The sequence below is a fragment of the Aquarana catesbeiana genome, linkage group LG06 (genome assembly GCF_042186555.1).
Source record: "Aquarana catesbeiana isolate 2022-GZ linkage group LG06, ASM4218655v1, whole genome shotgun sequence".
NCBI lineage: Eukaryota > Metazoa > Chordata > Amphibia > Anura > Ranidae > Aquarana > Aquarana catesbeiana.
The window spans coordinates 86,375,580-86,396,528 of NC_133329.1; the positions used below are offsets into that span (position 1 = coordinate 86,375,580).

A 20,949-nucleotide genomic window follows, 5' to 3' on the forward strand; every position below is an offset into this window, starting at 1 on the left:
ATATTTCAAGGGTGAAAGTCTCCTTTCTCATGGACCTCCTGCTGAATTATGTAGTCGTTTGAATATATATATATTGTTGCTTTGGTAAGCTTGTAGCAAGTGTCATTTCTTCAGTGTTGTCACATGAAAAGATATAATAAAATATTTACAAAAACGTGAGGGATAGAAAGATGATAGAGAGATTTACACACACACAGATCAGCCATAACATTGTGACCACTGACAGGTGACATGAATTATATTGATCTCATTACAACGGCATCTAAAGATGGGTGGGTATATTGAACAGCAAGTGAACATGTTGTCCCTTAAAGTTAAAGAGTTCAAAGCAGAAAAAAAAAAAAAAAAAAAAAAAAAAAAAGGGGAACCGTAAGGATTGGAGCGGCTTTGACAAGAGCCCAAGTGTAATGGCTAGACACCTGGATCAGAGGAACTCCAAAACTGCAGCCCTTGTGGGATGTTCCCGGTCTGCAGTGGTAAGGACCTACCAAAAGTGGTCCAAGGAAGGAAAACTGGTAAACCGGTGACAGAGTCATGGGCGGCCAAGGCTGGTTCTGATAGAAAGGTGTCAGAACATTGACACACAGAGCATTGCAGCTTGTTGTGTATGGGGTGCCACAGACTGGTCAGGGTGCCCATGCTGACCCGTGTCCAAAGCCAAAAGCACCTACAATGGGCATGTGACCATCAGAACTGCACCATGGAGCAATGAAAGAAGGTCCGATAAATGTGTGTATTTTTTTATTCTTCTGATTATGAACTGATATAAACAGATGCTTGATGTACAGATATCCTAAAAAAATTATATATTTTTTTTTTGTTTGTTTTCTCTTCTTCTATTAATTGCTCCAAGTCTCTTATGGCAGGTGCACTTTAAGGCCACTAGGACTTGCATAGACCACATGTTGTGAGAAGGAGTCCAACAATGGTTGGCTCTGTTATTCTCTTATGACAGGTGCACTTTAATAGGACTTGCATAGAATGTGTGTTGTAAATAATTCATGTGCTCATTTCTGAGAATATTAGGTTACAACTCTACAGACTCTAATATACACATGTAGGATAAAAGAGGTAAAAAAAAAAAAAAAAAAAAGAAGTACTATAATGTTTATAAGCCTGACAAGGGTGTGAGACAAGACAACACAAAAGAATGTTTTTATAGAGAGACTAATAATAGACTAAAAGACGTCTCGCAGATCTTCACACACAGATAAAACACAGACAGGCCACATGAAGCCAAGATCCATGGGAAAAGTTTTGTTGGTGGGATAGGATGTCTCGCAGCAGTTTATGTTCTGTGACTTGGCAGGAGAGGCTGAGTCAATGCTAAAGTGTACCCATTACTCCTCCATGTGGGAAGAAGCTGTCTTGTGAGCTGATCAAGGTCCAGCCTATCGACTTAGTGTTAGTCACCAACGCATCAGGACGAAATGGATTTGCAAGAGCTTGTGACTAATACTAAAGTCATAGCTGCCAAATGCATTGAAGCTATAAAAAGTAGGGGTCACCATTTTTTGGTGATCATATTTAAATCCACCAAGAGGACATTATCCAATGTTTTTTTTTTCTAATTAGTGACCAGGAACTTACACTTTATATTACTAAACGCAGCTTGTCCTGGATCATTCAGCAGCGCTTCTCTGAACTCCCAGTTATGCCGAATACACACGACCGGTTTTGCCGTCGGAATAAACTCCGAAGGTTTCTCCGACGGAACACCGATGGAATTCCATTCAAGCGGTCTTGCCTACACACGGTCAACCCAAAGTCCAACCGTCCAGAATGCAGTGACGTACAACACTTACGACAGGACTAGAAAAAGGAAGTTCAATAGCCAGTAGCCAATAGCTTCCGTCTCGTACTTGCTTCAGAGCATGTGTCGTTTTTGGTCCGTTGGAACAGCATACAGATGAGCGGTTTTCCCGATAGGAATTGGTTCCGTCTGAAATATTTAGAACATGTTCCATTTCCAGGTCCGTCAGATTTTTTGAAAAAATAAGTCCTATGAGGCCCACACACAATTATTATTATTATTATACAATATTTATATAGCGCCAACAGTTTACGTAGCGCTTTACAACTTGAGGGTAGACAGTACAAATACAATTTGGTACAGTAGGAATCAGAGGGCCCTGCTCCTTAGAGCTTACAATCTAAGAGGGAAGGTCAAGAGATACAAGAGGTAATAACTGTGGGTGATGTGCTGATTGAGAAGATAAATGTACAGTTGTTAGGTGGGGGCCAGATAGGCTTCTCTGAAGAGATGAGTTTTCAGGGATCGTCTGAAAGTGGATAAGGTAGGAGAAAACCGGACGGATTGGGGAAGAGCATTCCAGAGGATGGGGGAGGCTCTGGAGAAGTCCTGAAGGCGAGCATGGGATGAGGTGACAAGGGAGTTTGAGAGCAGGAGGTCTTGGGAGGAGCGAAGAGAACGATTAGCTTGGTATTTTGTGACTAGGTTAGAGATGTAGCTAGGGGCCAGGTTGTGGATGGCTTTGTAAGTTATAGTTAGTATCTTGAATTTAATTCGGTGACTGAGTGGCAGCCAATGGAGGGATTGGCAGAGGGGTGTAGCAGACGCTGAGCGGTTTGTGTGGTGGATGAGCCTGGCCGCAGCGTTCATGATGGACTGAAGTGGGGATAGCCTATTTAGAGGTAAACCAATGAGGAGGGAGTTGCAGTAGTCAAGGCGGGAGATGACCAGGGAGTGGATTAGAAGCTTTGTGGTGTCATTGGTTAGGAAGGGGCGTATCTTGGAGATGTTGCGAAGACAGAGGCGGCAAGCTTTGGATAGTGATAGAATGTGGGGTCGAAAGGTTAGTTCAGAGTCCAGGATTACACCTAGGACCTTGGCGTGGGGAGATGGGTTGATAGTTGAGCCGTTGATCTTGACAGGGAGATCAGGGGAAGTGGCACCTGAGGGAGGAAATATCATGAGCTCAGTTTTGGATAGGTTGAGTTTGAGGAAGTGATGTGACATCCAGGCTGATATGTCTGCTAATAAGTTGGTAATGCGTGAGGAGACAGATGGAGAGAGCTGGGGGGTGGAGAGATAGATTTGGGTGTCATCAGCGTAGAGATGATATTTAAAGCCGTGGGAGGCAATCAACTGACCCAAGGAGGTGGTGTAGATTGAGAAAAGGAGAGGTCCGAGAACAGAACCTTGGGGGACCCCGACGGAAAAAGGAAGAGGAGAGGAGGAAGTAGAGTTGTAAGTGACACTGAAGGAGCGGTGGGATAGGTAGGATGAGAACCAGCGAAGAGTACAGTCACGGAGACCAAAGGAGTGGAGTTTTTTGAGGAGGAGGGGGTGGTCCACTGTGTCAAAGGCAGCAGAGAGATCCAGGAGAAGTAGTACCGAATAGTGTCCATTGGCTTTAGCCATTAGTAGGTCATTTGAGAGTTTAAGGAGAGCAGTTTCCGTGGAGTGTTGAGGGCGAAAACCGGACTGAAGGGGATCAAGAAGTTTATTCATGGTCAGATGGTCGCTTAATCGGTTGTAGACCAGTCTTTCAAGAAGTTTGGAGGAGAAGGAGAGTAAGGAGATGGGACGTAAGTTGTTGAGATTGGTGGGATCCAGTGAGGGCTTTTTTAGTATGGGGGTGACTAGCGCATGTTTTAGAGAGTTTGGGAAGATGCCACAAGAGAGGGAGAGGTTGAAAATGTGAGTTAGAGAGCGTAGAATCGAGTCAGAGGGTGAGCGTAGCATTTGCGAGGGAACAGGATCCAGGGGGCAAGTGGTTAGATGAGTGCTAGATAAAAGTTTAGCAACCTCAGTAGTAGTAGCAGGGTAGCACACAATTGGAATATACGATGAAAGCTTCCGTCGGACATTCCGCTCGTGTGTACGCGGCTTTAGGGAACAAGTACTGAGCCCCTTGCAGAATAGTCACATTGCCACCTTCGTCAGGACTACATGTCCCAACGCCCCTGAGGCCATCCAAACAAGTGTGCCCTGTCTTTATAGAGACTCCTAGAATCTCAGGAGCCTCTGTCAATCAAATGTCTTGGAGGAGGAACTGGGGATAACAGAGGTCTGGTGGTAGTCCCTGTCACAAGTGAGAATGCAAGGGTGACCAAGACAGGGCTCCATGCGACCCTGAAAGGCAGCGTAGACACCTTAAATTCAAAAACCGAGGATTAAGGATTTGTAGATCCAAAGCAATGACGGCCTTTAAAAAGCAAACAGCACACATGGTAAATGTTGAGGTCTGCACTCTGCAGCTCTATTTATTTTCATAAGATTGGTTAAAACGGACCTAAAACCTCCTATGATTTTCAGCCAAGGAAGCTGCCATCTTGGCCTCTGATCTTCAACTGCTATGATGCTGCACATGTGATCAATTATGACACCAGCCATGTGATGGTTTGACAGTTTGGTTGAGAGCACAACCAATGGGGCAGCTAGCATTCTCAGCATGTGACGGGAACTTAACTTTTTTGAAAACGGTTAAATCAATGGAATTAGTTCCACCAGAAAGCGGAGTTCCACCCTAAAGTGGAACTTCCGCTCATCGGATTCCTCCCCCTCTCCGGTGCCACAATTGGCACCTTTCAGGGGGGGAGGGGGGTGCAGATACCTGTCTAATACAGGTATCTGCAGCCACTTCCGGGCTTAGATAGCTGCAGAATATCTGCAGATGACCGCCCCCCCGCCCCCCCACCCCCCCGTTGTGCTCTAGGAAAAACACAGTTCCCAGAACACAACGGGGACCAGTGCAGAGGTACAGCGCGATTCGCGCATGCGCAGTAGGGAACCGGCCAGTGAAGCCGCAACGCTTCACTTCACGATTCCCTAACCGAGGATGGCGGCGGGGGCAGCTGAGAGCCAAGCGATTGATCGGCTTCAGCTGCCGACATCGCTGGACTCTGGGACAGGTAAGTGTTCATTTATTAAAAGTCAAATACTGCAACTGCTGGCTTTTAATATTTTTTTTTTTTTTTTAAGGTGGAGCTCCTCTTTAAGAACACTCTGAGAAACTGAAGCCCTACCTGAAACATTTTAGTTCTGGATATGGTGGAAAAGGGTTAGAAGCTGTGTCAAGTTTGTTGCCATTTTAGTCCATGCTGAAGAGATCCCCCCTCACTTCCTGTCCCTGTGACTCAACAGGAAGTAAGGGGAGCCACAGGCAGCAATAAAAAAAACAGGAGGATATAAATTGTATCCTGCTCTATAAAATAACTAAAATGTGTTTTTTTTTTTTATTGTCATCATCTAGAGGAAAATCAGAGCTCCTGAACTACATACTTGTCCCAGGCCAGCGACTCACAAAGTACTTATAGGCATCAGAACAGCCAGCCAACTGGCATTCTGAAAAAGGAGAGGCAACCCCCCCCCCACAGTTGAACTTTTATTTCCTACTCCTCTATTCCCAGATCCGAGCATGTACTGGTAATGGAAAAGCTGAGCTCTCAACCCCACCCCATAATAAATACCAGACAATCACTGGAGAAACAGAAAAAAATGCCACTGGGATGTGCCAAACATTCTCTATAGAGGTGGGTTTACTAAAGGCAAATGGACTGTGCACTTTACAAGTGCAGTTGCTCCGCAGCGTATTAACTGAGGAGAGGCTCTGCTGGACCCTAGAGCTGCACAATTAATAGTAAAAAAAAAAAAAAAATAAAAAAAAAAATCGCAATCCCGATTCAACCCCCCTGACGATCTCTGTTGCAGAGTTTGCCGATTCATTCATATAACAAGTGGAGAGACTTATCTGCTCACTCAGCTGTCAAAAGAAAGGGCAGTCTGCCAAGTTTTTAATATGAAACATTGTAACTAACACTTCAAAAGGGATAAACTTCTGTAAAAACTTTTGTAAAAAAAAAAAATCTGGGCAGTCTGCCAAGTTTTCAACTGTAAATGCAGGAAGTTTAACCACTTAAAGTCTAAATCTTTTTCTGACACTTCTTTCTTAAAGTGGGATTCCCATTTAAAAAAAAAAAAAAAAAAAATTTAAAAAGTCAGCAGCTACAAATACTGCAGCTGCTGACTTTTAATTGGACACTTACCTGTCCCAGGGTCCAGCGATGCGGGGGATGGAAGCCCCGCTCGTCTCCCCCTCCGTTCGGTGGCGCCGGCATTGCAACTACGGGCGCCGGGCTGTGACTTCACAGCCGGGCACCCACTGCGCATGCGCGAGCGGCGCCGCGTGCCGTGATTGGCTGCTCAGTCATCCACGGCCTGTAATGGGTCCCAGATGATTGACAAGAGGGAGGGAGCGGAGCTGAGCCCTTCCTGTGCCGAGGCGAAGTGATGTCACCAGCCCAGGCACTGAAAGAGGCAGACTACGAGGGACCCCCTAGCAACAGGCATTTAGAGGCAAGTTAAAAAAAATTTCCAAACTTTTTTTTTTATGGCACATTCATGCATTTTTTATTTTTTTTTTAGGGTGGAACACCACTTTAATGTAAAATCAATATTTTTTTGCTAGAAAATTACTTGGAACCCCCAAACATTATATATATTCTAGCAGAGACCCATGGGAATAAAATGGCAAATGCTGCAATATTTTATGCTACACTGTATTTGCCCAGCGGTCTTCAAACCCAAGGTTTTGGGAAAAAATACACTTTAATGAATTAAAAAAAAAAAAAAAAAACGCCATGAGAATCGTGAGAGAATCATGATCTATCCTCCAAGCCAAAAAAATGTGATTCTCATTTTAGCCAGAATCATGCAGCTCTACTGGACTCCTATAGTCCAATCATCTGCAAGCAAAAAAGCTGCTTTTGTTTTCCTTGCATGCGATTGGCTATTCTTTGCAAAGTGAAGCTTTATCTCAATTACTAAGCACTAGACCAACTGCACTTGCAAAGTGCATAGTCTATTTGCCTTTAGTAAATCCACCCTCATGTGTTCAAAAAAAAAGTTCTGACTTATAACATCAGAAAGTGTTTCCAGTTTGTTGTCAAGATTCAGAAATCCTCATCCCCCTCATTTTGTAACCGGCTTAATGCCTCTAACACAGTCTGCACAGATCTGCAAAAAGTGCTAACTGTCAAATAGAGAAGGTGAACCAGTGGGGATACAGACAGTAATAAAAACCTGACCCAAGTTCCAACCGTTACCCTCTATCCAAAAAATAAGGTTTTGGCTGGAGGTACAGAAGCAATGTTGTTATTGATTATTGTGGGCGATTTGACTATCATTAGTTATTTTTGGAGGACCAAGTCCTCTTTGTTTTAGCACACAGAAGCCTGTGACTCACATGGGCAGGTCTGGCAATCCCAGAACTACTGTACTACACTCAGCATCAGAGGTGGTTATGTGGCATTTACTACGCCTTGTGGATTATCAACAAAGAAGCTAAACAAACCTCAAAGCAATTTATTACGGGCCTTTTTACAGCTAGGAGTTTTTTTATTCCCCTGAAGTGTTTTTCATTGGCATTGATGCACATGAAGATGAGTCAATGCTGGTCTTAAAGCATACGTTGATGTCTTTTAACGCATTTCCATTGATTTCAATAGAAAATGCATGCACAGATGTGAATGTGCCCTTCTATAGACTTGGAGAACGGAACTTCTGTAAGCTGTGCTCAAACAGAGGCGGCAGGCAGAGGTTTAAGAACTAGTCACCAGTACTGCCTTTGGTGTCCCCGCAGCTGATTTTTACTTTCTTGTGCCTTATTCTGCACTGCGTATGTGAGGAAGGGGGGGTGGGGGTCATCTTGGTAGAGGCAGGGCTTTGCTTCCTTATGTCTGACCCTCCAGCAAGGAGAACAATAATCAGCATAGAGGTAGCACAGCAACTTCAGATCAGGATGTGCACTTCCAGATTTTTCAAAGTTCTGATTATTCCCGAACCTAGCCAATCTTTACTTTTTTAGTTCAGTTGCACTCCTTTAAGCAGAGATGATCTTCTGCATGTCAAATATAGACTTAAAGGCAGCTTCAATATTTGCATATCTTCACTTTTTCTGTAAAGGAAGAGAGTCCTTCAAACTAAAGTGCACTTATCCTTTATTTTACCCATCACCGGCCTTGACAGGCCCACCCGCCTACGTCACAGATGCATACATCCCTCTATCCAATCACCACAGTTCTGCTGTTTGTTTACATCCTGGTTTGCATGTCTTTACTTTCCTTGCCACCCATGTGCACTCAAGCCCCAAAGACCTGGACTATTTCCATCCCCAAGACCCCGCTCCATGGAAGTTTATAGGGCTTAAAGCAGAACTCCATAATTTTTTTGTTCTCCCATTGCAGGGGGGCAATGCCCACACTGCATGGGTTAACAGGTCGTTTTGTCCAGGGAGTGCACCAAAAGGGAAGACTTACCCGATCCTCTTGAAAACAGCGCCCTCCCACATCCAGCGGTGGACTGTTCCTGCCATTCTCACGCCTAGAGCCGGTCTATGGTCATGATGATATCAGGAACAGTCCATTCACAAGACCGCTAGCAAGCGGGGGAGGGGGTGGCAGGAGTGACAGGGACTGGTCTTGTGCTTGGAGGATCAGCGAATAAGGTAAGTATATCTCCGCTCTCCATAGCCCTAGACAAAAACAAGCAGTTAACCCACGCAGCACATTCCACAGACCCCCTGCATTGGAAAAAAAAAAAAAAAATTCCTGGAATTCTTATTTAAATGCACAGGTGGGGCAAGACAGTGAAGATTTGCAGTGCTGAAAACAAACAACAGAACCACGGCCTTTGGAGACAGGCAAGTATGCACTGGTGGAGGGGGAAGGTTGGTTAGGTTGTGTCAGGGGAAGGAGGAAAAAAGGCGGATGCATTATATTTTAAAGTGCCCTTATCCTTTAAGGGTCAGGTCACTCTAGCAATCTTGTCCCTGGAGAGTAGAATGGCTAAAAACTGCAGAGCAAATAACTACTTCCCATACTAACCAGATGAACGAGTCGTTGTTCCCTTGAGGTGTTGCTCCCATGCCGGTGTTCTGCCATATAGTGTCCTCCTATCGGATAGTGTCCGCTCCGTACTGCGCAGGCGCAGCGCTTGCGCAGTAGGGAGCAGAAGGAGATGCCGAAAATGTCCGAGGTTGATCAGCTGACCATCAGCTGTACACGGCGCTTCGGCAGTTCTTAGCGATGGCAGTGTAAGAGGGCCCCTCGCGGGCTCGCTTCGCTCGCCACGCTTCGGGCACGGCCTCGCTGCGCTCGGCAACTATATATTCTCACTCTATGTCCACTTGGATAATAGGGAATGATCCTGGACATAGGGTGAGAATAACAGCGCAGGCGCCGTGTACAGCTGATGATCAGCTGTTAAACTTCGGAGACTTTCGGCGTCTCGTTTGTCCTCCGTACTGCGCCTGCGCAGTACAGGGAGGACACTATATGATAGGGGACTCTATTTGACAAGACACCTGTTCTCCCGGCAGCAATACTGCGGAACACTGCGGAGTCGCCACTGGAGGGAGAGACATCTCGCCCATCCATCCAGCTAAGGAGTGATGCATGGAAACCGATGAGTACTCTTCTACCCCATTTACCCCTGTAGTGTGATCCTGTCACTGGCCACTTCTCAAGTGCAGAGAAGACAAGGAGATCGATATTTCTGGAAGAAGCGTGAGACGGGGAGAACTCTGCATCCCAGCGCTGCTCAGCAGGAGGAAAGAGAAACATTCCAATGCTTCTTGCTGGACACGTTTACTTGAGCTGTCTGTGCCTCCTTTTAGAAAACACAACAGGAAATAAGAGGAAATCTCTCCAAAAGATCCCCCTAGGAACACACACCTCCAGGGCCAGTTCACACCATATATACTGTATGTGTTGGGTTGTGTTAGACAGGGCCGATTGAGCTGCACTGCAAAAAAGTTACACGTGTGATTTTTTTTTTTTTTTTTTTCTTTACAGCACATTGCAATGCTGTACACCAAATCGCAACCCCCTGCAGTGAATAAAGATAAATGGAGTGTCACTCTGGGACATTTCAATAAAGCTGGAGAAAAAAGAAACACCATAAACAGTGTGATGCTTTGCAGCGTGGTAAAAAACACAGCCACTGGTGTAAGTGAGCCCTAAAAGGCCACCACACATAAAGTGGAAGCTTCTTTATGTAAAAGAGGCTACAGAACTTTTTATGAACAGAAAAACCAAGTTAGACTTACCGGTAACTTGTTTTCCAGAAGTCTTTCAGGACAGCACCTGAGAGATAGCGACTCCACCCACCGGAACAGGAAACACCTTCTTCCTCCAAACTTTAAAGGGAGGCGCCTCCCCACCATACCTCAGTTGTAGTAGAGAAGACCTCCGGCCCCGGCTGGAACACATAAACACATACGTTAGTCACAGCATAGTATATACAATACAATAGGGCGGGATGTTGCTGTCCTGAAAGACTTCTGGAAAACAAGTTACCGGTAAGTCTAACTTGGTTTTTCCCAAGGCGTCTTTCAGGACAGCACCTGAGAGGATAACAGAGACTTACCCCCTTAGGGCGGGACAACAGCTTGCAGGACCTTTCTGCCAAACGCCTGATCATTAGCAGATGTGAGGTCCAGCCTGTAATGTTTCACGAATGTGTGAAAACTCGACCACGTTGCCGCCTTGCAGATTTGTTCAGGGGTGGCACCAGCTCTCTCTGCCCAAGTGGCCGCCAATGCTCTTGTTGAGTGTGCAGAAATTCCTGCTGGAGGAGACACACCTGCATGCGAATAAGCCTCTGAAATGGCTAACTTCAGCCACCTTGCTAAAGAGATTTTAGAAGCCTGGCAACCTTTCCTGTTGCCCGAAAATAGCACAAAGAGAGAATCTGAACGTCTAAAGAGCTTTGTCCTTTCCAAGTAACATAACAAAACTCTTCTAACATCCAACATGTGAAAACAAGTCTCCTTCTCCCCTACTGGGTTGGGGCAGAAGGTCGGAAGTACAATGTCCTGAACACGATTTTGTACTGAAGCTACCTTTGGTAAGAATTTCTGATCTGTTCTAAGTATAACCCTATCTGGGAAGATAGATAAATAGGGTTCCTTAACTGATAAAGCATTAAGCTCACTGATCCTTCGTGCAGAGACCATGGCAATCAGAAACACAGACTTAAAAGTGAGATATCTAAGTGGCGCTTCTTCCAAAGGTTCAAAAGGACTCCTTGTTAGAGCCTGGAGGACTATCGACAGATCCCATTTCGGAAACAACTTAAGTGGTGCTGGTCTGGATCTCGTAAGGGATCTGAAAAATCTGGTTACCAACGGATCTGAGGCCACCGATTTTTCTAGGAACACTGCTATCGCAGCTACCTGCACCTTCAAGGTACTAACTGCTAGTCCCTTGTCAGCACCAACCTGTAAAAATTCCAGAATGGAAACAAGACTCCCTGGGTCATGGTCAGATGAATTACACCATGTATTGTAAACCTTCCAGACCTTGGAATAGATATTTCTAGTCACCCTTTTCCTACTGGATAATAGCGTAGAGATTAACCGGTTGGAAAAACCTTTGCTCCTTAAGAGCTGCTCTTCAGATACCAGGCTGTGAGCGCCAAAGTGGCTACCTCTGGGTGATTTACTGGCCCCTGAAATAGTAAATCGTACCTGAGGGGCAGATGCCAACAAGGCCTGACCGCCATTTTCAGAACGGTTGAAAACCAAGCCCTTCTTGGCCAAAAAGGCGTGATTAGGATAACCGGTACTGTTTCCCCCTGAATCTTTCTTAAAACTAAGGGAATTAACTGGAATGGGGGGAAAGCGTAGCAGAGATGGAATCTCCATGGATACGCCAAGGCATCTGTTCCTAGTGACCCGTCGTGATTGCTTAGGGAAAAAAATTGCGGAACCAAGGCATTCTCCTTTGAGGCGAACAGGTCCACCTCTGGCAGCCCCCACTTCTCGACAATCATGGCGAAAACCTCTGGGTTCAGCGATCATTCTGCTTCCCGAATGGGGTTTCTGCTCAGGAAATCCGCTACCCCGTTCAGGGATCCCTTTAGATGGACTGCTGATAAAGACAGCAGGTGTCCTTCTGCCCAACGGAGAATGCTCATGGCTAGTACTTGCAGCGATTTGCTCCTTGTACCTCCCTGCCTGTTTATGTAAGCCACGGCCGTGGCATTGTCTGTTAGTATTTGAACATGCTGGGCCCGAAGCCCCTGAGCAAATGACTTCAGAGCCAAGTCGATCGCCTTGAGCTCTCTCCAGTTTGAGGACTTGGTCGCCTCTTTCCTGGACCAGTTTCCCTGAGTGAAACCCTTTTCTAGGTGGGCTCCCCAACCCCAGGAACTGGCATCGGTTGTCAGCCTTTTTTCGATTGGAAAGGCCCAGACTAACCCCTCCGATAGGATATCCTGCCTTTTCCACCACCATAGTGACCTCTTCACTTGGGTTGGAACTCTTACCTCTGAATCTAGGGATTCCAAATTGTGATCCCAAGATCTCAGAAGAAAGGCCTGCAGATGTCTGAAGTGCAGTCTTGCCCACTGAACAGCTGGCATTGACGAAGTCAGAACACCCAGGGCTGACATGACCAACCTTACCGTCAGCTGCTGGTTGGTCTGCAAAAAGGACACTGTATCCTGGATTTTTCCTTTCTTCTCTAAAGGAAGAAAAATTCTTTGGCTTACCGAATTTATTATATACCCTAGAAAGCGAATCTCCTGAGATGGTTCCAGGGAAGATTTTTGGAGATTTAGGATCCAACCTAGAGACTCCAGATGGCTGCATGCTCTGCTTAAATTGCTCCTCAACTCCTCCCTTGAGGGGGCGAAAAATAGCAGATCGTCTAAGTAAGGAATTACTGCGATTCCCTGAAGACGCAGCGGAGCTAGAGCTTCTGCCATTATTTTGGTAAAAATTCGGGGTGGGGATGATAGCCCGAAGGGGAGGGCTCTGAATTGCAGATGCTGAATTCTGCCTTCCAACCTTACCGCCAACCTGAGAAACCTCTGGGACTGGGATGAGATTGGAATATGCAGGTATGCATCCTTTAAATCCACTGACGCCATGAAACAACCTGGAGTCAGAAGATTTCTGGCGGTGAAAATTGAGTCCATCTTGAACCTTCTGTATTTGATGGCTCTGTTTAGTGGCTTTAAATTTAGAATTAAACAAAATCTTCCTGTTGGTTTTTTTTACCAGGAAGACATGAGAATAGAAACCCTCGTGCCATTCCTCTGGTGGCACCGGGATTACTACACCCTGTTGCATCAGTTCCTCCAGAGAGGATTTCATGGCCAGGGCCCTTAATGGATCTCGAGGAGCATTTGTTACCAGAAACCTTCTTGGGGGGCTTCTGGAAAACTCGAGAGTATAACCCTGCGAGAGAGTGGTCAGAATAAACTGATTTGTAGTTATCACTGCGGAAGAAACTCTCGTAATCTTCCGCCGACCCTCAGAGATGCGTCATAGTGAGTTTTCGGCCTGTGAAGGAGGACGGAAGAGAATTCCGCCTTTGCCCTTCGCCTTTTGCGCGGACCAATTTTTTCTCCTGCCCTGAAACTTATTTTCCTGCTGTTGCTGTTGAGTTTTTTGAGGTCGAAAAAGACGTTTTGGGGTCTGTTTTTTCTTTTTGACCGGAAAGGACTTATCGGCAGTTCTGTCTAGGATATTATCTAGATCAGGGCCAAAAAGAAGGTCACCTGAAAAGGGAATACCACAAAGTTTACTCTTTGAAGCTGTATCACCTGGCCAGGTTTTTAGCCATAAAGCTCTTCTCGCAGCATTTGCTAAAGCTGCAGACCTAGCTGACATTTTGATAGCTTCAGCCGAAGCATCAGCAATATAAGCAACAGCAGAAATCAGGGTAGGAAAGGAATCTAAGATCTCCTGCTTGGGGGAATCTGCCACTATATGAGATCTAAGTTGGTTCACCCAGTATTCCAGATTCCTGGCTACACAGGTTGTGGCCATTGCTGGTTTTAAATTGCTCATGATTGATTGCCATGATCTCTTGAGCAAAAGATCCATGCGTTTGTCCATTGGATCCCTAAGAACACCCATGTCTTCAAAAGACAGGTCTGTGGATCTTGAGACCTGTGAAAAGGCCGCATCCAACCTGGGCACCTTATTCCACACCGCAGAAGGGTCCTCCTCAAAAGGGAATCGCCTTTTGTGGGCTCTGGAAAAAAAGGGCTTTTTCTCTGGATCTTGCCATTCCTTAGTAATGGTGTCAGAAATGACCGAATGAACCGGAAATATTCGCCCCTTAGGCTCATTTAACCCTGCATACATGCGGTCATGAAGAGATAACTCCTTCTTTTCCTCACTTAAGCCAAGTGTAACATGGATAGCCTTAAGGAGTCCGTCTACCTCCTCTAGGGAAAGCTTAAATTTGGAAGGAGCCACCTCCGCTTCCTCACCCTCCTCCTCCGAATCTTTAACGGAAGGAGTAGGGGACTGCTCTTCCCTGATAGAGGGGCCTTCAGGTAAAGCTTCTACCATGGGGAAAGAAAAAGAACCCTGCGAAGCCTCAGAAGTGGATGGCTGACTAGCAGCTGGATTAACTAAAGAGTCACGAAAAGTCTGAATCGTGGCGTATAGTTCCTTCTTTACAGAGGCAACCAGATCATCACAAACCGAAGCTGATTCCTCCTTAACTAAAGAAGTGATGCATGTACTGCATAAGGCTTTTTTCCAATTTTCTCCCATTTTGGCCCTGCAAGAAGGATATCTCTTTTTTGGGTCAGAGCTTTTAGCCTGTGAGAGAAAAAACAAAAAAGGGAAAAAACCAGGGGACCTTTTAGTGAGACCCGGTCTCAGCTACACAAGAATCACCCACAGGTGCACTAAGAAGAAACCAGTCAGCCTCTAGTGCCCAGACAGGCCCCTTGCCACTAGGGGGTAAGAAAAAAGAAAATAGACCAAACCCAGGAAAGGAAGAAAGGCAGACTTAAACTGCTGCTCCTACCTGAGCTTTACTGGCGCCTGTGCCTGTCCCCACCGCTGCAGAAGCTGAGTCCTCCATCTCTGGTGTGCAGCTCCTCACTTGTGGCTTTATAAGCCGCTTCCGGACTCCCATAGTGCATCTGCACCGGACCGGAAGCGGAAGTAGGCGCCAGTTCCTGTCCTCCCTCCTCCCCCCTTGCATCCACGCCGGAAATGACGCTTCTGCTGACCCAGCGACCCCGCCATGTCACTTCCGCCGCGCCTGCCGGCCAAAAAACATGGCGGCGGCGCACGCGCACCGCCGCCCTATGACCGCGCGGATCACCGGGTCTACGGCTCTCACCGAGCACCAGGAGGGGAAGAGGAGCCCGTTTGCTACCACTGCCGAGGCTTGGGTAGGCCGGGAGGACAGCGGGTCCCTGAAGGAGGAAAAAAAGAAAGGAAGCCCCGTCTCCCAGGAGCACCTGAGAGAACCTGCTCCCCCTCAAAAGATGTTCCCTCCAGGCCGGAGGAAACACAAAAACTGAGGTATGGTGGGGAGGCGCCTCCCTTTAAAGTTTGGAGGAAGAAGGTGTTTCCTGTTCCGGTGGGTGGAGTCGCTATCTCTCAGGTGCTGTCCTGAAAGACGCCTTGGGAAATATATATTAGTACCCTCATTCAGCAAATCCCCCACTTAGTAGTAACCTCCAGCTCTGCTGATCCTCTGGTTTGCTGATCCTCCTCTCCCTCTCTAGTCCTCTGCTCCCCTATATTGCACCAATGCTGCTCACCATATGCAACATCTGCTAGTTTCTGCTGCTCTGGTCCCCCAGCTCTGCTGCTTAGTCCTAGTTTACCTTCTGCTATAAAACGTTCCCATGTTGTGTACACCAAGTGTACCATCTGCTAGTTCTGCTCAAGTCCGGACCCCGCTCACCTTCCTGCTACCCCACACCAGATGTGACGGCTGCACCAGACACTTCCAGAATACAGGCATACCGCACTTTTAAGTACAGTACACAATGGGGTTTATTTACTAAAGCTGGAAAGTGCAAAATCAGGCTCACTTCTGCATAGAAACCAATGAGCTTCTAACCCCAGCTTGTTCAATTAAGCTTCGATAATAAAACCTGGAAGTTCATTGGTTTCTATGCAAAAGTGAGACGGATTTTGCACTTTCTAGCTTTAGTAAATAAACCCCATTGTGTACTTAAAAGTGGGGTATGCCTGTATATTCACATGAACCGGAAACGACTGATGATGATGATGCGACTGATGATGTCTTTCCTGTTCGCCTGTTGGTTTCCCTGGGATATCTCATACCTGCAAAACCTCCAAAGCAAAGCTAATGCTAAACAAAAGTCTCTCAAAAGCTTCAGGTGCTGTATGTGAGCTGTCAGACTTCTATGGAGGCTTTGGAGACACTTTGAAGCACCAAGAAAACGACACAGGATATAATTTGTGAAGCAAAGCAAAAACCAACATGTGAACAGGACAGGTAACCATTTTTTTTTTCTGACAGGCACTTTGATTGGCATTCAGAGTGCTTTAAAATTGCGTATCCAATGCCACGTGTTGAAGAAAGTGTAAACGAGCACTAAAGATTCCATAAGACTAAAATAATAAACACAGAGCAAGCTGCAACAGTATTAAATATCTATTGACATAGACATCAAATAGCTGCAAAGAGCTCGCTCACATAATGTAATGTCACTATATTGGGTTAGTGATCCTTAATTTGTCATCTTCAGCCAAATGAATGAGCAGTTTCTTCCAAGCGTCTCTCCTTCTATAATATTCCTGGTCTGTATGTCACACACACCAGCTGCTGCACTCTGTCTCCATGATATAACACAATAGGCTAAATATATCGCAGTGAAAAACAGAAGACCACAACTACAGCATGCATGGCCTATAAAAAGTTAAAGTGCGTTTACAGCCAAAACTTTTATTTCCCTTGAAGATTGAGCGGGAAAGGATCAGAGCTCTCATCTGGTTTTACTGCCATCAGAGGCTCCATTGGAGAGAGATTTCTTCACTTCCGGTCTGGTAAAAAGTTCATCCCCAGAACAGTAAGGCAGGGAAATCTCTCCAACAGCAACACATGGCCCCTCTTCCATGCCATACTTGGTATAAAAAAAAAAAAAAAAAAAAGTGCACGCACAGGCAACCCAACATGTTTCCTCCAGTAGGTGGGCACCCCACTGCATTTGGGCGCATGTGTGGAAACCAGTTGCACTGTAGGAAGGGCTTGTTCACACTAGAGCAGTGGTTCTCAACCATTCTAGTGCCGTGACCCCTTGATAAAATTTCCTGAGTTGTGGGGACCCCTTACAGTAAAATTATTTTCGTAGCACCCAAGGCAAGACAAGTAATTTGCGTCCCTAACCCACGGACATATAGTGCTCCCCGAGTCCCTTCCCTTTGTATAGTATTAAAACCCCCTTATGGTACATTTTAGGATGTACCACCTCTTTCTTTGTTCTCCTTTCTTTCCCTTGTATCTCTCTCTATCCTAATTTCTTGGTTTTTTTTTCCCCCATCCCTCTCTCTAGCCATCTTTCTTGTTCTTTCTCTTACTCTTTCTCTCCCTTTTTCTTTGTTCCTCCCCCTCTTTTCCTCTCCCTTCCATGTATTCTCTATTTTTATTCCTTCTCTTACTCCTTCGTGGGGGGAATGGGATGAGTGGCAGTGCTGGGGGGGGGGGGGGGGGGGGGGAGGGATTCCCCCATCCACACATTTAAAATGGTTCAATTTTTCTGGCTGAATGAAAAAAAAAACTAAAAAAACAAACAAAAAAAAAAACTGCACCACGGTGCCATAGCGCTCACTGGAGATGGCCTGCGGATCACCTGTGGTGTGAGAAGGGGACGGGAAGCCAAGGGTGGATGGGTGGGTGGATGAGGTGGCCACGCTGTGCGTCACTCAGCAGGGACACTGACTGGTGAGTAAGGGAGGTGGGAGGGGGAGCGGAGCCGGACCCCCATCCAGGTTGTGTGTGCTGTGTTATCCCCAAGCTACAACCACACTGAGCCACGAGGGGAGTGCCCCCCCCGGCCCGACGCACAGACCAGGGGAGCCACCCACCCCCCCCCGGCCCGACGCACAGACCAGGGGAGCCACCCACCCCCCCCCGGCCCGACGCACAGACCAGGGGAGCCACCCACCCCCCCCCCCCCGGCCCGACGCACAGACCAGGGGAGCCACCCACCCCCCCCCCCCGGCCCGACGCACAGACCAGGGGAGCCACCCACCCCCCCCCCCCGGCCCGACGCACAGACCAGGGGAGCCACCCACCCCCCCCCGGCCCGACGCACAGACCAGGGGAAACACCCACCCCCCCGCCCGACGCACAGACCAGGGGAGCCACCCACCCCCCCGGCTCGACGCACAGACCAGGGGAGCCACCCACCCCCCCCCCGGCCCGACGCACAGACCAGGGGAGCCACCCACCCCCCCCCGGCCCGACGCACAGACCAGGGGAGCCACCCACCCCCCCGGCCCGACGCACAGACCAGGGGAGCCACCCACCCCCCCGGCCCGACGCACAGACCAGGGGAGCCACCCACCCCCCCGGCCCGACGCACAGACCAGGGGAGCCACCCACCCCCCCCCGGCCCGACGCACAGACCAGGGGAGCCACCCACCCCCCCCGGCCCGACGCACAGACCAGGGGAGCCACCCACCCCCCCCCGGCCCGACGCACAGACCAGGGGAGCCACCCGCCCCCCCCCGGCCCGACGCACAGACCAGGGGAGCCACCCACCCCCCCGGCCCGACGCACAGACCAGGGGAGCCACCCACTCCCCCGGCCCGACGCACAGACAAGGGGAGCCACCCACCCCCCCGGCCCGACGCACAGACAAGGGGAGCCACCCCCCGGCCCGACGCACAGACAAGGGGAGCCACCGCCCCGGCCCGACGCACAGACAAGGGGAGCCACCGCCCCGGCCCGACGCACAGACAAGGGGAGCCACCGCCCCGGCCCGACGCACAGACAAGGGGAGCCACCGCCCCGGCCCGACGCACAGACAAGGGGAGCCACCGCCCCGGCCCGACGCACAGACAAGGGGAGCCACCGCCCCGGCCCGACGCACAGACAAGGGGAGCCACCGCCCCCCGTCCGACGCATAGACCAGGGGAGGCTCCTCCCCGCCCCCCTGGCCCGACGCACAGACCAGGGGACCATCCTATGCATTAAGGTAAAAAAAACACCTGGCAGGGACCGGCCCCCCTGCCCCTACATTCTACTTACCTGAGCCCTGCAACTTGACCCGACGGGTACGCGCTATCTCGCTGCCCGGGGTTCTCGGCTCTTGACTGGATAGATTGATAGCAGCGCAGCCATTGGCTCCCGCTGCTGTCAATCAAATCCAATGACGGGAGAGCTGGGGCCGAGCTATACATTCTGCGGCTATGGATGCCAAATGCTGGACTCGGGAGCGCTTCTCCTAGGGGGTTATCTGATGTGGGGAGGAGCCGCGAGAGCCACCAGGGGACCCCAGAAGAGGAGGTTCGGGGCCACTCGGTGCAAAACGAGCTGTGCAGTGGAGGCAAGTATGATAGGTTTGCTATTTAACAAAAAAAAACGAACCCTTACAAATCATTTTAAGAACCGGAAGGAAGGATTTGCCCCCTTAATGACCAAGCCATTTGTTGCGATTTGGCACTGCGTCGCTTTAACTGACAATTGCGCGGTCGTGCGACACTGTACACGAAACAAAATTTATGTCCTTTTTTTCCCCCACAAATAGCGCTCTCTTTTGGTGGCATTTGATCACCTCTGCGGTTTTTATTTTTGCACTATAAAACAAAAAAAAAAGAGTGACAATTTAAAAAAAATAAATAAAAAAATTTTTTTTTTAACTTTTTGCTATAATAAATATCTAAAAAAAAAAAAAAAAAAAATTAAAAAATAAATGTTTCATCAGTTTAGGCCAATATTTATTCCTCTACATATTTTTGGTAAAAAAAAAAAACTGTGCAAGTACCATGTGACATTAAAAATTGCAACAACTGACATTTTATTCCCTTGGGTCTCTGCTATAAAAAAAAAAGCATAATGTTTGGGGGTTCTGAGTAATTTTCCAGTAAAAAAAAAAAAATATGATTTTTCTTACATGTAGGAGAGGAATGACAAAATTGGCCTGGACTGGAAGTGGTAAAACTGATAAATGGATACAGAAGACGGATACATTGTATAAACAGAACTGTTCTTCTGCCCTAGACTGCAGCTGTTACAAATGTGTTACAATGTCCCTGAATATATTTCTATTACAGCAAAACCTTCACTTCCTTTTTTTTTTAACCACTTGTCTACCAGGGCAGTTTTTTTTTTATTTTTTTTTTTATTTGTAATGTAATAATAACGTTAAAAATAACATTATATAAATAAAAATAATGTTTAAATCTGCAATTTTTTTTTGCTAGAAATGACTGTGGGACGGGTGGGGAAAACACAATAATATAACCCAATTTTTGGCTAAAGTATAAAAGATTTGGTTGCATTGAGTAAATAGATATCAAACATGTTGAAGCTCAAAATTGCGCACACGCTCGTGGAATGGCAAGGAAAACGACGGTACCCAAAACTCTCCACATGTGAGGCTTTAACTTACATTTTATGTCATTTAAAATGCACTGGTGCATTTAAACATTGAATTATTTTTATGCTATATAATTATTCTTTTTTATTTTATATCCCCCCTTTATTGCCTTTACAAGCAGGCTAATAAGCCCTCCATGTGAAAGCATGGGTAAGTGACAGCTCCTCTTTCTAGAGACACTGGAAGTCTATTAGACCCCCCAGTGTCTCCCATACCCTCTAATATTATACATCCTCGGGGACACTAACCTGGGAACCACAGATGTGACCCCGGAAGTGACGTGTCTTCCTGGGTCATTAATCACAATAGGGATAGGGGAATAGACGCCGTCACTAGGGAAGCGGTTTCCTGCGGTCCCTGGAGGAATGGTAGAGCTCGCTAGGCATATATGAGTAAATGTTTTGAGGAGGAGCCAGGAAACCAGGTAAGAGGAGGAGGAATTTTTTTTTTTTTTTTTTTTTTTTTTTTAAAATTAGAGAGGGTGGAATTCTTTAAAAGTAGAATACCAGACAATTTTTTTTTTTTTTTTTTTTTTTTTTTAAGCAGCGGAAAGGGTTAGAGCCTCAGGTCAGTTTTTACTGCTG

The 20,949-nt window shown here is 47.2% G+C and overlaps 1 protein-coding gene across 2 annotated transcripts in view; it reads right to left on the bottom strand.

The window, feature by feature from the left end:
* FLII (FLII actin remodeling protein) overlaps positions 1–20,949 on the bottom strand; it is a 77,017-nt gene that overhangs the window by 55,601 nt on the left and 467 nt on the right. The gene's annotated exons all lie outside the window — the stretch shown is intronic.